The 17535-nt window shown below is 41.5% G+C and overlaps 1 pseudogene; it reads left to right on the top strand.

Annotated features, from left to right (window-relative positions):
* Window positions 1–6949: 6949 nt before the first annotated feature.
* Window positions 6950–16593, top strand: LOC143804057 (serine/threonine-protein kinase SBK1-like; annotated as a pseudogene).
* Window positions 16594–17535: the final 942 nt, after the last annotated feature.

Raw genomic sequence — 17535 nt, 5'->3', positions numbered from 1 at the left:
TTTACCATAATGTAATGATTACAATTAAACTTTCATATATTATAGATTTATTATCCACCAACTGAAATTTGTCAGGTCTTTTATTGTTTTAATACTGATGATTTTGGCATACAACTCCTGATAACCCAAAAAACCTGTCTCAATAAATTAGCATATTTCACCCGACCAATCAAATAAGTGTTTTTTAATACCAAACAAAAAAACCATCAAATAATAATGTTCAGTTATGCACTCAATACTTGGTCGGGAATCCTTTGGCAGAAATGACTGCTTCAATGCGGCGTGGCATGGAGGCAATCAGCCTGTGACACTGCTGAGATGTTATGGAGGCCCAGGATGCTTCAATAGCGGCCTTAAGCTCATCCAGAGTGTTGGGTCTTGCGTCTCTCAACTTTCTTTTCACAATATCCCACAGATTCTCTATGGGGTTCAGGTCAGGAGAGTTGGCAGGCCAATTGAGCACAGTAATACCATGGTCAGTAAACCATTTACCAGTGGTTTTGGCACTGTGAGCAGGTGCCAGGTCGTGCTGAAAAATGAAATCTTCATCTCCATAAAGCATTTCAGCCGATGGAAGCATGAAGTGCTCCAAAATCTCCTGATAGCTAGCTGCATTGACCCTGCCCTTGATGAAACACAGTGGACCAACACCAGCAGCTGACATGGCACCCCACACCATCACTGACTGTGGGTACTTGACACTGGACTTCAGGCATTTTGGCATTTCCTTCTCCCCAGTCTTCCTCCAGACTCTGGCACCTTGATTTCCGAATGACATGTAAAATTTGCTTTCATCAGAAAAAAGTACTTGGGACCACTTAGCAACAGTCCAGTGCTGCTTCTCTGTAGCCCAGGTCAGGCGCTTCTGCCGCTGTTTATGGTTCAAAAGTGGCTTTACCTGGGGAATGCGGCACCTGTAGCCCATTTCCTGCACATGCCTGTGCACGGTGGCTCTGGATGTTTCCACACCAGACTCAGTCCACTGCTTCCTCAGGTTCCGGTCACCTCTTCTCGTTGTACAGCATTTTCTGCCACATTGTTTCCTTCCAACAGACTTGCCATTGAGGTGCCTTGATACAGCACTCTGGGAACAGCCTATTTGTTGAGAAATTTCTTTCTGGGTCTTACCCTCTTGCTTGAGGGTGTCAATGATGGCCTTCTTGACATCTGTCAGGTCGCTAGTCTTACCCATGATGGGGGTTTTGAGTAATGAACCAGGCAGGGAGTTTTTAAAAGCCTCAGGTATCTTTTGCATGTGTTTAGAGTTAATTAGTTGATTCAGAAGATTAGGGTAATAGGTCATTTAGAGAACCTTTTCTTGATATGCTAATTTATTGAGACAGGTTTTTTGGGTTATCAGGAGTTGTATGCCAAAATCATCAGTATTAAAACAATAAGACCTGACAAATTTCAGTTGGTGGATAATGAATCTATAGTATATGAAAGTTTAATTGTAATCATTACATTATGGTAAATAATGAAATTTAACACTATATGCTAATTTTTTGAGAAGGACCTGTATGTAGCGGCCATTGTAGCCACCATAATATAAGATCTCTGCTTGATATACATTATTGTATTATAAGTTATATATACTAGCACTCTATGATGGGGGGAATTATTTTCTGTACTATAGCCATTGTATTAAGTACTTTCATTTCGTCTCTTTTTGCTGCTTATTGTTTTCCCACCTATAGTTTTATAGGTATTTAACAGGGCGAGTTGGGGATAGCCGCCGCTGAGTGGGGGCACCAAAAAATCGTTTCTATTAGGGTGCCAACCCCCACTGATAGGTAGGGATAGCAGCTAAGCATAGGGAAATTGTCAGGTTATTGGTACGGAGTAGATCTATATTACTATTTGTTTTGCACTGGGATTTGGTGTTCTTTTAAAAAAGAGTTCTGCATTAAAATTTATTGTTTTTATGGGATTACATGTTACACAAGTTATTTTCCCTGTTTTGTATTTGATAATTCTTCTTTGGTGATGGAAAGTTAGTATCTACCCCACAATGACACTAGTAACCATGTCAGCTCAGGGCGCAAAAAAGAGAAACCCACACCCAGATCCCGAAAAATGAAAACGTTAAAGGTTTCGTAAACGGCAACAAAAGCAAAAAGTTTTGTTCTTAAAAATAGAATTTTTTTTTTTTTTAAACTAAAATAAAATAAAAACTATGCATGTTTGGTGTCTCGTACTGACGTGGAGAATGCTAAAACTGAACAGGTAATATCATATAATGAACATGGTAAAATCTAAGACCTCCCAAAAAAATTGTGAAAAATTTTTTTTGCTATTTTTTTTTTTTCCCCGTTTTCCAGGACACGATATAGTAAAATGAATGATGTCACTCAAAAGAACAACTTGTTGCACAAAAAAAAGCCCTCATATGACCATATTGACAGAAAAATAAGTTATGGCTTTTGGAAGAAGCGGAGGAAAAATGGCCATGTTATGAAGGGGTTAAGCTTACTGTATAAAGTGGATGGAGTGTCGGCAGGAGCAGTTGGCGTGGCACGAGAACACATGCTAGAAATCCTTTCTTTGCTTTCAATTTTCTATTTTCTCCAAATTCATTTCTTCCTCCCTTTCTTCTAAGAGACCCTATTTGCGCTTTTTTTGTCTCCTACTTTTCTATACTTCTAAGAGAAATGAGAATACATTTTCCACTGAGCTGGTCGTACACAGACTTTGTCATTCAAGTCTGCAGCTCATCCCACACAAATCAAGCCCCTGACCATGGAATGTACTGAGTGAGGGAAAAATAATCCAAGTGAGGTGGTGAAAGAGTGACGGGTTTGGGGATTGAGCTTGATGCCGTCATTGTGCCTCAAAAACGACCTGATAAGGTGATTCTCCAGGTTAGTGCAAAAAACACTTGTATAGTGTTGTGGGTTGTTATATTTTTTCCCTCACAGGTTGTGCGTCCCCAGTTTAAGACCCATTTTTCCATTGATAGAGCTGAATTGGGGCTTTTTTTTTCTGCAAGCTGAGCAGACTCCCTCACTACAATGGGTTGTGTAAAGAACGGTGGGTTCCATCAGTCATAGACCCCTGGAACCTGCCCGAGGCCTATACAGTCAGCCTGCCCTCGCTTTCCATCATGGCAAACCCACACACGATGATTGTATAAAAGATGTAAGAAAAGAAACAGAGGGCAACACATCCCAAATGTTATGTAAGTGGCCACAACATCCAGCCCTCATGGGGTAGTGAGCTGTAATCGCCCCATGGACGCTCGTTTGTATTCATGCCCTGATATTAACGAGATGTTCTCTGCTGATGGCTCCATCCTGGGGAGGAAGGGGATGGATAATACATTCATCATGATAAGGGTTTCACTAATCCTTTTTAGACTTGAGCTACTCACAAGATGTCACCATCCCAGCGTAGGTGGCGCAATCATGTCACGACCTTGCGCCACTCACATTTTGGGTGCACTAACTAATTTTTTTTTGATCAGTGGTGGTGGCACAGAGGTGGCATTAATACTTTGTAAGAGGGCATTTGGGGGCAATATAACTGGCTTAGGGTGTCCAATACTTGCCTTGCTCATGGCGCTGTCTACACTGTTAAACCACCATTCATGGTAGAGAAGCCTTAAAGGGGTATTCCCATCTCCAAGATCCTATCCCATTATGCAGTAGATATAGTAATAATTTTGCCGAATGGCTCCATTTACAAATGTAGTATATTTGAGATTGGCTATGCCACTTATCCCTTGTGAAGGGCATTGCAGTAGCTTAGATATCCATGGTTACCTATATTATCAATGAACTACCTTTTTCTTTTGATGATTTTTAATTTTTAGTTTGTTTTAATCCAATTACAAAGCAATGCACCTAAGCATTGTTACTTTGCAAATGTTATAGGTAGTCGTGGGAGAAATGCTGCATGGTAAAAACATTTTAGAAACATTCACTTTTATCCTGTCAATTTGTACATTTATTTTTTCTATAAAAAGAGCGCGACTTGGTATAACCATGTCCATAATCACCAAACCAAGAATGTGATCGTGATTAAAGCTTCCCAAAAAATTCACTTATCCTGAAAGCAAAGGCCTAAAATGTGACCCAAAATTTTTTTCCACCCCCAAAATGGCACTAATATAAATTAGGACCTGTGGAAGCGCAGCAAGCACGAAAGGGTTGTTGTCCGTTTCTCTTTGCACGTTCTGTCTGTAACCGCTCATGTCCAAATAAAGGAAAAAAATTTATTGGGATTGGTGAGTGCACATCGCTTTTTTCTACTATATTGGATCTCATGCATGACTTTTGATGGTGCACCGGTTTCTTTTCCCGTATTCATATGAGGCGATATAAGCAACAATAAGAGTTTTTGGCATGGAAATAGAGGATTAGCAATCAGCTGCAGTGTGGAAAACTTTCTTCTACTGAAGGCACTTATATAAATGTCTTCCCACGAAAAACGAACAAACCTCAAAGCAAGTGCTATATCTAGTGTTGAGCGATACCTTCCGATACTCAAAGGTATCGGTATCGGATGGTATCGGCCGATATCCAAAAAATATCGGATATCGCCGATACCGATACCAGATACCAATGCAAGTCAATGGGACACAAGTATCGGAAGGTATCCTGGATGGTTCCCAGGGTCTGAATGAGAGGAAACTCTCCTTCAGACCCTGGGATCCATATTCATGTAAAAAATAAAGAATGAAAATAAAAAATATGGATATACTCACCCGTCCGGCGGCCCCTGGACCTTACCGATGTAACCGGCAGCCTCCGTTCCTAAGAATGAGGAGTTTAGGACCTTCGATGACGTCGCGGCTTGTGATTAATCGCGTGACCGCTCATGTGACCACTCACGCGACCAATCACAAGCCGCGACGTCATCGCAGGTCCTAAACTCACTGCATTCTTAGGAACGGAGGCTGCCGGTTACATCGGTAAGGTCCAGGGGCCGCCGGACGGGTGAGTATATCCATATTTTTTATTTTCATTCTTTATTTTTTACATGAATATGGATCCCACGGCCTGAAGGAGAGTCTCCTCTCCTCCAGACCCTGTGAACCATACGCTGGGAACTTCCGATTCCGATTTCCGATATCACAAAAATATCGGAACTCTGTATCGGAATTCCGATACAGCAAATATCGGCCGATACCCGATACTTGCGGTATCGGAATGCTTAACACTAGCTATATCACGTACAGCATATCACTAACACCACACATCTATGATGGATTCAAGAACACGATAGGATAATGGAAGGACACCCGCACCTTATAATTTGCCCAAGTGTTGGGTGAGTCTACTGGAATTTTGAGTCTACCCAGCACATTAATAGACCCTGTGTTGGGCACCAGGATTCTCCCGCTGCATGGGGTAGATCCCAAGCCTTGTCTCTGCTTCGGCTGCCTCCCATTGGGGCTCTGCCGTGGCAGGTGGTGCTCAGCATAGATATTGGTCCCAGCATCTAGCTTAGGCTCGTGGTATACGGTTGGTTACTGCAGGCTCTCCAGCCAAGGCCTTTGTAACCAGTGTTATACAGGAGCAGCCTGCCACTCTGGAGCCTAACTGCAGTGTGTTCCTTACTGAGCATGTCCGTGATGTGGCAGCTCCGGATTGGCCCACGTGCAATGTTTCACCCGACTGGGCGTAAGTGTTTGGGGTGGAGCCTTATGTATAAAACACCCCCAGTGGCGCACACAGGTGCTAATATCATTTGTATGTTCTACATGTCTGCAAGAGTCGTATGTCCGCCTAAGCTTCGGGACTGTACACGTAGGCAGGCAGCTAGTGTCAGTGGGGGCAATTAGCCATTTGGCTTAGCATCTGTCACCTACTTGTGTGCAGTTAGCACAGTAGAGTTTCAGAGCAAGCTCAACCATAGTCAGGGTATTATGTTCAGAGCATCTGCTTCGTTTGTGTGTGAGTTCAGTTCATGAGCTTGTTTTGTGTCGTTTAACAGGACAAAGCACTTGGTACTCGTTTACACTGTTCTTTCTTGTGGAGTAACAGTTTGGGTAAACTCCACTCAGCGTGAACAGGATGCTGAGTTCCAGTGTGCCCAGGTAATCGCTTCCCTTGTATTCCGTCATTGTACACTAGCAGTTTTTCATCTCTGCACGGTGGACCCCGGGTTGCGATTGCACTTCATTTTATTTAGCATGAACACTAAATAAATGTCCTGGATATCAGTAGAAAGGACCAAAAACTCCAACTAGCATGTTCACAACAATAAGTGGATATAGACAAACCACAACTGAGTATAATCCTAAATAAATTTTATTACAAAATATCAAAAAACAATGATAACAGAAACAATAAAATAAGAACCACTGGAAGCCAATGTACGGGACACAAAATGCCCAGCACACCAAGTCTCTACTGATGATTACAATATAAGTAATTAATCCATGCCATATAACGTGCATAGAAAAAAACAGGCTAGACACACTATCTGTGCAACTGTTTTATGACTAATAGACCACAAATTAATAGAATGCAAAAGTACATAGTGCATGGGAGGCCTAAAAAGACCATAGGAATGCGAAAAGCAAGTTACATATCAGGGCATGATATACTTAATGAATAGAAGAGACCTGGGTGCTGGTAACAAATTGGTCCCCCAACGCACGTTTCGTCGAGACTTCTTCAGGAGGCGTGCATTGTGGAGGGGGTTCCAACTATTTAAACAATATCTGGCCAATAGAAATAGAGAATTCCTGATTGCAAAAGCAGATCAGACCATATCATGGGCGCACTGCCGCTCAGTAATATCCGGTATTGATGGCACATGCGTCGTCGCCACGGCAACCGACGTTGATCTGACTGATGATCAACAAGTGGTCGCAATTTTGGAATCTTTATTGGATGAACAAAACTCTACTTCGGTGACTAACTTTACAACTCACCTGTACAATAAATCCAAAAAGTTTCCCTCTCTTAGTGCATGTCCTGCAGTCGATGTTTTTGTAAAGATGGTCTCCAATGATATTGAACAGCTGTGCTCTACTAAACATTTTGGCAACAGCCGTAGTGAATACAAAATTATCAATGAAATTCAGAAATGGACAGATGTGACAATCAAACAGGCCGATAAAGGGGGTAATGTGGTCATATGGCCTAATTATCTTTATGAAAAACAGGCCCAAAAATTGCTGACCGACAAAGCCTGTTATAAAAAAAACTATACTACAACCTCCTTAATGAGTTTAAACAGGACATTGAGATAATTGTCACACATGCATTTGAAACAGGGGTTATAACAAAAAAACTCTTGGATACGGTGGTTCTCCTTAAACCTAGGATGCCTACCCTGTATCTTATCCCCAAAGTTCACAAAGACCCTACTAACCCCCCAGGGAGACCAATTGTCTCAGGAAATGAGGGAATTTGTGAATTAGCTTGTAAAATCATCGATTTTTATCTTAAACCTCTGGTTAATACTCTTCCATCATTTATTCAGGACACTACGGCGGCACTGCGTAGTTTTGATGGTCTTTTTGTTCATGACAATATGGTTCTTGTGACGGCTGACATAGAGAGCCTATATACATCTATTAGGCATCAGGACGGGCTACGGGCGGTCTCCTGGTTCCTTGAGGCTGGAGATGTTGAAAAACCCTTGGCTGATTTTATTTTACGGCTCCTTCAATTTATTCTCACGCATAATTGTTTTATGTTTGCAGAACAAACATATCTCCAACTTCAGGGGACCGCCATGGGGGCCGCCTGTGCCCCGTCCTATGCTAACCTATTTTTGGGTGCCTGGGAGAGGGACATCTTCCTCACCAATCCAGTGGTGCACATTGACCAGGTGCACCACTGGATTACATACATCGACGATGTGTTCTTTATATGGGAGGGTACAGTTGATCAACTTAATAATTTTATGGCTGAGCTCAATACGAACAACTTGAATATTCAACTTACCTTCTCCCATGGTCAACAGGTCAATTTTTTGGATCTTGATGTCAGTGTCTCTTTGCAGGGACTGATTGAAACTAATGTATATCGGAAACCGACTGCTACTAACACCTTGCTACACGTGAGCTCGTCACATCGCCAGTCCACCATTAATGGTATTCCAATTGGACAACATCTGCGTATCAAACGTATCTGTTCTAACCAGGAAAAGTTTCAAAATAAGGCTCGCGATCTTTATTGTCGCTTCAGAGAACGTGGTTATAGCCATCGATAAATTCGTGGGGGCTATAAAAGAGCATGCTCAACATCTCGCAATGATCTCTTGTATCAGACTCCATCTAAAGCCAAAGATGATACACAGGTGAGACTTATCACTCTATTTAAGTCAGTGGAAGGAGTTTGTTGGAATTGTCAGCAAACATTGGAAAATTTTGCGGTCTGACCCTATTTTGAATACCATTCTACCTGATAGACCATCAATTACAGCTAAGAGATCTGACAATCTTTGAGATTTATTAGTTCGAAGCCACTATTCTCCAGATAAAGATAAAACGAAAGGAGCAAGTGATCTGGTACATGGCTTCTTTCCATGTAAGCTTTGTAAGGGCTGTCAGAACCATGTTAAGAGCAAAGATTTTTCTAACCCTCAGGGTGGTCGATGCTTTAAAATTTGTCACAGACTTACATGTGCCTCCAAAGGGGTAATTTATCATGCAGTGTCCATGTAACAAGGTGTATATCGGGATGACCACCCGTGAGCTTAAGATTAGGACAAGAGAACATGTGCGTGATATAGAGAAGGCCAAAACGTTTAAGGATGTGAGTTTATTAAAAACGCTGCCTCGCCATTTTTTCTTGCACCATGAGTGCAATGCTAATAAACTCAAAATCAAGGCCATTGATCAGGTATCCTTGGGTCCACGGGGTGGTGATTTATTTAGAGCCCTGGCTAGGGCGGAGAGCCACTGGATCTATCGACTTAATACAGTTACCCCAGGTAGCCTGAACGACGGGTTTGGTTTCGGTTCTTTCTTATGATGACATCGTTCACGTTTTTTATGGGGGTGGGGTTTTTTATATTTATTGTGCATGTTTGCTATTTTATGTTCATTCTTTTCTTTTTATTTCTTAATATTCTAGTTCTGGCCTGTTGCTTTGTCACGCATATCCTGCCTTGTATATTGAATTTTTATCGGCCTTCTTGGAGAACAATGTGTTAATAATGCCGGAGAGAAAAAATCCTTTGGACTCCTTCACTTTATTGGCCATTGCACCGCAGTTTTTATGTAATTGATATCAATTACTGTTTTGTGTGTATGTATATGTATATGTATATATGTATATGCAGGGCCGGACTGGCCATCGGGCACTTCTGGCAAATGCCAGAAGGGCCGGTGCCAGGAGTGGGCCGCTCGATCCGCCTCCCCCCGCCGACAACCCCCCCCCTCGCATTCAACTATACTGGCGTATAGACGCCGGTACAGTTGAATGCAATGATGGACGAGAGAGCGTCTACAAACGCTCCCTCTCCCATCATTCCCCGCTCTGCCTCTGACACTGTGGGTGCGCGATGACGTCATATCATCGCGCACCTGCTGTGTCCCGGGCAGACTGCAGCTGCTGAGACAGGAGCAGGAACCAGAAAGCAACGCTGGCAAGAGGTGAGGAGAGTGTTTGTTTTTTTTTACTGGACTGTGGGCCATTCTCAGGGGGGGGGAAGAGAAGAGATGCGGGCTGTGCTCTGTGCTGTATACTACTGTGTGGGCTGTGCTATATATAGTGCTCTGTGGGCTGTGCTGTATATAGTGCTCTGGGCTGTGCTGTATATAGTGCTCTGTGGGCTGTGCTGTATATAGTACTCTGTGGGCTGTGCTGTATATAGTACTCTGTGGGCTGTGCTGTATATAGTGCTCTGTGGGCTGTGCTGTATATAGTGCTCTGTGGGCTGTGCTGTATATAGTGCTCTGGGCTGTGCTGTATATAGTACTCTGTGGGCTGTGCTGTATATAGTACTCTGTGGGCTGTGCTGTATATAGTGCTCTGTGGGCTGTGCTGTATATAGTGCTCTGTGGGCTGTGCTGTATATAGTACTCTGGGCTGTGCTGTATATAGTGCTCTGGGCTGTGCTGTATATAGTGCTCTGGGCTGTGCTGTATATAGTACTCTGTGGGCTGTGCTGTATATAGTACTCTGGGCTGTGCTGTATATAGTACTCTGTGGGCTGTGCTATATATAGTACTCTGTGGGCTGTGCTGTATATAGTGCTCTGGGCTGTGCTGTATATAGTACTCTGTGGGCTGTGCTGTATATAGTTCTCTCTGGGCTGTGCTGTATATAGTGCTCTGTGGGCTGTGCTGTATATAGTGCTCTGGGCTGTGCTGTATATAGTGCTCTGGGCTGTGCTGTATATAGTACTCTGTGGGCTGTGCTGTATATAGTACTCTGTGGGCTGTGCTGTATATAGTACTCTGTGGGCTGTGCTGTATATAGTACTCTGTGGGCTGTGCTGTATATAGTACTCTGTGGGCTGTGCTGTATATAGTACTCTGGGCTGTGCTGTATATAGTGCTCTGTGGGCTGTGCTGTATATAGTGCTCTGTGGGCTGTGCTGTATATAGTGCTCTGTGGGCTGTGCTGTATATAGTGCTCTGTGGGCTGTGCTGTATATATTGCTCTGTGGGCTGCGCTGTATATATTGCTCTGTGGGCTGTGCTGTATACTACTGTTTGGTCTGTGCTGTATACTACTGCGTGGTCTGTGCTGTATACTGCTGTGTGGGCTGTGTTATCTACTACACGCGCTGTGCTATATTATGCAGGCTGTGCTATATACTATACAGTTTGTGCTATATACTATGCGGGCTTTGCTATATACTATGGGGAGTATATTATATTCTATGAGGGAGGCCATGTTATGTACTATGTGTCTGTTATATACTATTGTGGGGGTATATTATATTCTATGGGGGAGGCTGTGTTATATACTATGGGGGAGGCGGTGTTATATACTATGGGGGAGGCAGTGTTATATACTATGGGGGGCTGCATTATATTCTATGGGGGGCTACATTATATATTATGGGGAGGTGGGCTGTATTATATTCTATGGGGGGTTACATTATACTCTGGGGTGGCTGCATTATACTATATGTGGGCTGCATTATACTGTATCGAGGACTATGGGGAATACATTATACTATATGAAGAACTATGGGGTGCATTATACTATGGGAAGTGAATTGTAGTACATGGATGACTATGGCGGTGCATTATACTATATGGAGCACTATGAGGAGTGTATTATACTATGTGGAGGACTGAGCAGTGTATTTTAATATGGAACACTATAGGAAGTGTATTATACTATATGGAGGACTGTGGAGCACATTATAATATATGGAGGACTATGGGGTGTATTTTACCAAACAAGTAAAATGCTGCATATTCAGATTGTTTTTGCTGGAACAAAAATCATTGTTCTCAGCAGCACATCGCCGGTGTAAACTGTAGATGTGCTGCTGATAACATGATACTGTATGGGGATCTGTTAGTGATCTATTAGTGATCGTTCTGTCCCATCATTATTCCTCAGTTGGTGGAAAGAGGCCGAGAAACAAGCGTTGAACAACTTCCGTATTGTCGATCAAACTCATTTAGCGGCCTGAACTCAGCGCACCTTAATACAACAGAAATGCTTTTGTGTGATGTGCAATATGTTAGCATTTGGGGCCCCATTTTAAACTTTCCCTAGGGCCCCACTTTGCCTAAAACCTGCCCTGCCTACAAGTGTACAAAGATATTATACAGTCACCATGTGACAAGTGGGCCTGTGTAACTTCAAATGCCAGGGCTGAATTTTAGTCCCAGTCCGGCCCTGTGTATATGTGTGTGTGTATATGTATATGTATATATGTATATGGTCACAGTTGTTGGGCACATATATTGTTGTTTTTATTATATTGTTATTCTATTTATATATATATATGCTGGGCACATATATAGTTGTGCTTAGTATATACATGTATGTGTTTTTTGTTTATATATTATATACGTTTTCTCATGCTTATAAATAGCTTATCTCTGTCAATATGAGCTTTGTCTTTATATGTCAATATATTTACTTGCACTATTGTCACACGACTGTTCTAATATATATGGATGTATCATATTTATTTATGCTATTTACACTACTATGTAATGTCTGCATATTTATATTTGTTCACTTTTAATAGGATAATATGCCGCTAGATGTTTATTTATGCCTTACAGCATTTGTCATGATTAGCGTGTGGTCACTTCAGTATCTGCACTTATTTACCTTGAGTCTCTCCGGCTAAGTCCTTGTATGTCCGGTGTGCGCATGCGCCGCTTCTGTGGCACCGGGTCATTGTGTGGGCGGCACTCGGCGCGCTGCACGCAGACTCCGTCTCCATGACGGCGCTGGGTGCTTGCACTCCACGGCCGCTCCTGCGATGGCCCCGTCGGTTGCCGTGGCGACGACGCATGCGCCATCAATACCGGATATTACTGAGCGGCTGTGCGCCCATGATATGGTCTGATCTGCTTTTGCAATCAGGAATTCTCTATTTCTATTGGCCAGATATTGTTTAAATAGTTGGAACCCCCTCCCCAATGCACGCCTCCTGAAGAAGTCTCGACGAAACGTGCGTTGGGGCAGCAGGGACCAATTTGTTACCAGCACCCAGGTCTCTTCTATTCAGTAAGTATATCATGCCCTGATATGTAACTTGCTTTTCGCATTCCTATGGTCTTTTTAGGCCTCCCATGCACTATGCACTTTTGCATTCTATTAATTTGTGGTCTATTAGTCATAAAACAGTTGCACGGATAGTGTGTCTAGCCTGTTTTTTTCTATGCACGTTATATGGCATGGATTAATTACTTATATTGTAATCATCAGTAGAGACTTGGTGTGCTGGGTATTTTGTGTCCCGTACATTGGCTTCCAGTGGTTCTTATTTTATTGTTTCTGTTATCATTGGTTTTTAATATTTTGTAATAAAATTTATTTAGGATTATACTCAGTTGTGGTTTGTCTATATCCACTTATTGTTGTGTTCATTTTATTTAGCGCAATCTGCCAACCCTAACACCCTGTACCTCAATATTTCATGTGTTATCGGCTTTTATCCAGTTAATCAAAGTTTTTGTACCAGTTTTTAGCATCAAGTTGCACACTGTCTATAGCAGTGGTCTAGTCACCCGTGTGATGTGCAACCTGACAGGGCACACCTGTGAAGTGAAAACCATTTCCGGTGACTACCTCTTGAAGCTCATCAAGAGAATGCCAAGAGTGTGCAAAGCAGTCATCAAAGCAAAAGGTGGCTACTTTGAAGAACCTAGAATATAAGACATAATTTCAGTTGTTTCACACTTTTATGTTAAGTGTTGTGAATTCTGCTTTTGGGTTCCCTCCGGTGGTAGTAGGTGGTAATGCAGTTGTCCCTGGGTTGCAGTCCTGGTCAAGTGTCTGCTGATTGCAGTTCTGACTGGGGTATTTAGGTGTGCAGGATTCATTAGTCCTTGCCAGTTGTCAATTGTTGTTGGGAGGTGTTGGACCTCTGCCTGGTTCCTCCTGTCTTTCTGCCAAATCAGCAAAGATAAGTGTCTGGGGTTTTTTTCCTGTGGCACACATGCTGTGTGCTTCACAATTCAGTGCTATTCTTTGTGTTTTCTTGTCCAGCTTAGATTGTGTCAGTATTTTCTCAGTCTTGCTGGATTCTCTGGAGTGGCAGATAAACATTCCATGTCTTTAGTTAGATTGTGGAACTTTTTGTATTATCTGTTGTGGATATTTTTGGAAGGGTTTTAATACTGACCGCCTAGTAATCTGTCCTATCCTTTCCTATTTAGCTAGAGTGGCCTCTTTTGCTAAATCCTGTTTTCTACCTGCGTGTGTCTATTCTTCTCCTACTCAGTCATTATTCGTGGGGGGCTGCCTATCCTTTGGGGGTCTGCTCTGAGGCAAGATAGCATTCCTATTTCCATCTATAGGGGTATTTAGTCCTCCGGCTGTGTCGAGGTGTCTAGGGTTTGTTAGGCACACCCCACGGCTACTTCTAGTTGCGGTGTTAGTTCAGGATTTGTGGTCAGTACAGGTTCCACCGACTCCAGAGAAAGTTTTCATGCGGCTCCAAGGTCACCGGATCATAAGTTAAGTATATATAATTCCACATGTGTTAATTCATAGTTTTGATGCCTTCAGTGTGAATGTACAACTTTCATAGTCCTGAAAATACAGAAAAATCTTTAAATGAGATGTCCAAACTTTTGGTTTGCACTGTATGTATGTATATATGTGTGTGTGTGTGTATATATATATATATATATATATATATATATATATATATATATATATATATATATATATATATATATATATATATATATATATATATATACATTTATACATACATTTATAATCTAGGAAAAAAATGAAGGGCTTAGTGGATATGGGAGTTAAATCATGGGCAAAATCTATCACTACACAAACTGCAAATATTATTATTTACAAAGTACCAGTGCTTTAGTGTTTCATAGATTAAATATATGGAGAGGTGGTGTTAGCAAACGGGTAAAGCATCATATACAGTCAAATTATATTTATTTAAGTTCAAGTATACTGGGAAAGATGATAGTCCCAGATAGAAGACCTACTGTATGCATATATGGGGATAACATATCACCTAATCCATGGCCTTACCAATTTTGTGGTACTTCTTTGAAAGGAAAGTTACTCCTTTTTTTTGGTGCTCAAAGCTCACAATGAGTAGTCCAAAGAAAAATGTGCCTCTGATACAACTAATAGCTGTATGTGAGGGGTTAATCTGCTAGTACTGGCGTTTTCACTGATCCTAGCAGTTGGAGCAGGAGCAGATCTGTGCATCAGTCGCATGGTGCAGCTTCTGTACCAGTGCTATCAACACCACGGATTCATCTGTTATGGAGCAATAAATGACCGGAGATCTTGAGTTATATACATAAGGCATTAAGGGGTTAAAGACCAATATTTAGAGTAAGGCCCACTTTCTACAAAGAATTTGCTTTGATATATCAATTTTTTCTCATTTCATTAAGGAAACAAGGTGGCCCTTAAATTGATGAAGAAGACCCGGACAAAGCATGAAAACTTTCTCCGTGAGCTGTGTGTCCATCCACCTGTCAGGAAACGAAGGGATCATCTTTACTCACCCCATCTACGTGGACTCGGATGACTTCTACATCCTGACCCAGGATTTGGCCCCTGCAGGAACTCTTCACTCGCTAATAGAACCCGGTGTAAGTATTTCAGAATCACTAAATGTTTTTGTATATTTAACCATGTAAAATTGTGGCCATATTTTTTTTGGAAGATGCTCTAAAGAATTGCAGTCAGGAACAATGTTTGAGTAGAGATAAGCTTTAAAAACTAAAAGAAAGGTGTTGTCCAACATGTGGCTCAATAGTTCTAGCTAAAAACCTTACTTGCCCCTTCTTGCCATATAATTAAGTTTTGTGTAGACTAGAATGTCAGGCTGGCAATTCCTATCCTAGATTACAGTACCAGTAGGGTTTTCCTTCATTTCACAATCAGTTAAGCATTACTGATTTTTTTATTTTTTTTTTTGTACAACAAGACACTGACCAGTTGCCATCTTCTGCAATTCCCAGTGCCAACCTGATCCTTTTGTGCATCATGTGACCAAGGTTGAGACTTCCTGGTTTGCTCCAGTGTTTGCTGGAAGAATCAGAAGTCACTTCTCAATGTAAGTCTAGGAGATTATAAATGAGGCTCCCAGATTTGCATTGAGTTAGCGATCGTTAGCAGTGACTTCTACCAGTGAGGGCTAAAGGGAATTGAAAAGGAGAGGGGCCAGAGCAGTACTGGAAACAGAATATGGCAAAAAATGTTCCCTGTGTGTAGTACAATAATTATGTTGCCAATATCTGTCATGTTGAAGTAAAAAGGAAAAATAAAGGGACCAGAGCAGTGTCTGCAACTGTACAATATGGCCAACCATAAGTATTGTACTACTCACAGAAAACACTCCAGTAAGACACTGGTTACCAATATCTCGTGCTGAACTAAAAGAAAAACATGTAGATAAAGTACCATTCTGGTTATTCTAAGACCATACATGATCATTTTACTAGAAATTGTTTATCTAATGGTTTCCTCTACTTTTCCAGGAAGGAATTCCAGAAGTGACGGTGAAGCGTTGTGCGCTACAGTTGGCCAGAGCACTAGAATACATGCACGGTCAAGGACTAGTACATAGAGATGTAAAACCAGAGATGTAAAACCAGACAATGTGTTACTAATGGACCAAGACTGCTTCCATGTTAGACCGAGTGATTTTGGCCTGACACGAGCAATCGTTACTCTTGTGCCATCAATGTCATTTATCATTCCCTTCATGTCCCCGGAGCTCTGTCAATTGCGAAGTCCTGAAGCTCTAGTTTTGAGGCCATGCATTGACACATGGGCCTTTGGTGTACTTCTTTTCATCGCGTTTACTGGATATATTTCATGGGAAAGAGCAGTAGAAGACGATCGTCTGTTCCAAGAATTTATCTACTGGCAGTATTTTGAAAACTACACAGCACCTCCAGGACACTGGACCAAATTTTCAGTCAATGCTCATGAATTTCACATTGCCTGCTCTCTGAAGACTCCACCACGAGGAGTTCAGTGAACAGTCATGAATTATCTTGACTTTCTATGGGGTGAAGACCACGTGCCTGAATATTGGCATGAGATTGTTGTAGACAACGTGGACATGGAACATTTGGAGACAGAATTAATCATCATTGAAGGAGAAGATGACAATCTTGTGGTGGAGAACCGAGGGTACATAGAGTGCATCATCATAGGCGATGCCTCAGAGGAAGCCATATCTCGGTCCAGTGATGCACTGCTGATTATGTCTGACAAGTGACAACCCCAACGTCAATTTAGGTTCGAAAGTTGAAATCATTTAGATCTTGCGAGGTAAAGATGTGGTGAGCTGAAAATCTTGCATCTCACTCATTTATTCTTTGAATAAACTTTAGTACTTTTTTTTAAAGAATAGTTACTCTTTGCTTTTTTTTGGTGTTCAATCAATGTGATGGAGTGTTCAATACAATAGGCTTCTCTAGACAGTGGGCCTTAATACTTTAGATTTATATACAATGTTGATATCTGTTCTAGTATTTTCATTGGGAGCTTTGCAGTACAATCTCGGAAAGCTGCAGTGATGTAAAAGTTGCATCCTTTTTTTCATAAGATCATGCACTGTATGGGATAAAGGGAAACCACAATAAATAAAACAAAACAAAAACAGAATTACTGGATTTTGTATGCCCCAAAAAATGTCACCAATAGAAACTACAATTAGTCCTGAAAAATTGATGACTTCCCTTCCACCAATAAAAGATATTCTGCAGGTTGATTGGGGGGTTTTGTGTTTTTTTTTTTAGATAGTATTTGTATTTTTGTGAGTGTAGCAAAACAAATCATTTGTTTTTGCACTCTTCACTATTTAGTGACATATCAACAGGGTTTGAAAATGTGATATAGGATTTTTTTTTTTTAGATAAAATGTACAAAAGAATCAAGTAAGCAAAAAGTTGTATTTACCAGAAAATGGCACAAC

This window comes from Ranitomeya variabilis, chromosome 2 (assembly GCF_051348905.1).
Source record: "Ranitomeya variabilis isolate aRanVar5 chromosome 2, aRanVar5.hap1, whole genome shotgun sequence".
In the NCBI taxonomy this organism is placed as follows: Eukaryota; Metazoa; Chordata; class Amphibia; order Anura; family Dendrobatidae; genus Ranitomeya; species Ranitomeya variabilis.
This window is presented reverse-complemented; position numbering and strand designations above follow the sequence as displayed.